Genomic DNA, 1504 nt, shown 5'->3' on the forward strand with positions numbered 1-1504 from the left:
TCTTTCTCTTTGTTGCTCCCCTGCCTCTGCAACTCTTGTGTAAATAAACCGTATGAGCAGCATTTTAACTTTGACTTGCCTTTGCCTCACTGTTCTTCTTGTTGTTGTTGTTGTTATTGCTGTTGGCTTGGGCAGTGGCTACAAGTATCTTTGAAGTCACTTTTTTTCTTGTTTCTTTTTTTTTGCCGGGCACTTAATATAGCCAAAGACTGTGGTATTCATGGCACAAGATGTTGAACAATTTCTTGTTGTTATTGTTGGTTTGAGAAAGTCTTTGCGGCTTTGATATATAATGTTGGCTAAAGTTTCCAACAGACAGCTGCATATGCTTTTTGCTAGTTTGAGCAGCAAAGGAATTAAATGTTAGAGCAGAATGTTCAAAACGTAACAATAAAATGCAAACTAAATATTTTAAAAATATTAACAAATAATTTGACTAAGACTGGGTATCTTAAAGTTGTGCAAGAGACAATCTTTTAAATTTATAAACATAAGTTATTGTTTTTTTTTGATCGGCGAGAAAAACTGAGCACATTGCACATTCTTTGTATGAGCAACAAAGACTTAGAGACTATGGAGCATTATTATATTTATTTATAATTTACATGCTTTATGTAAATGAACGAGTTTAGAAATCAAAGGAAAGTATATAAAGGAAGTTTCTTCTTCTTTACTTATAAGTCTCATCACTCAAACGTTTTTTTATTGAGAGCTTTTATTATAAAAAAAAAATATACAACTTGTTCTATTAAGCTGAGCTCGAATATTCTTACAGAATGAGTTATTGTTGTAAACATATGTGGCGGTTGTCTAATAATCTAAGCAAGACGTAGTACTACTGCTATACATATATATACTTGAACAGTTAGAAAAGCAGAGTCGACTTAGATCAATTAGCTGATCTCATGCGCATAGCAAATCGAGCTTAAAATTGTTTGTATAATATTCTAACTTGTAATAAATTTATTTACAATTGACATTTTTCATTTAATTAAATTGTTATAAATAAATTGCTTGAAATACCCGAGCTCAAGCTTAATTTGATGTGCATATTTTAGTCAATTTTGTTGCCCACTGTCATGTCAGTGAATTGTTGTTGTTCTTGTTGTTGTTGCTGCTGGTGTCGGCAGCATATTAATAAAATAAAAACAACAACTGCAATTACAAGCGACAGACAGTTTGGGTTGTGATTTTATTTTTTTACACCAAACTATATAAAATATTTGCCTGCAATTTGATGAAACACACAAAAAATGGCATGAGAAAATGGCCGAAGCCAACAAAAAAAAAAAAAAAACAACAGACGAAGCACCAAGTGTCGACAAAAAGTCTCGGGCGGACATGTTTTATGGCCAGCACCGCCAGCACCACCAGCGTGTTTTTAATTGGTGCCTAGTAAATTTAGCTTTGACCATGTTTGGTGTGGGGGGCTCTCGAGTGCTAAGAGCGCGAGAGTCTTGCGTAGTCTTTGGCTAATTTTTTGCTCATTATATTTACATTTCAA

Source organism: Drosophila busckii, chromosome 3L (genome assembly GCF_011750605.1).
Source record: "Drosophila busckii strain San Diego stock center, stock number 13000-0081.31 chromosome 3L, ASM1175060v1, whole genome shotgun sequence".
In the NCBI taxonomy this organism is placed as follows: Eukaryota; Metazoa; Arthropoda; class Insecta; order Diptera; family Drosophilidae; genus Drosophila; species Drosophila busckii.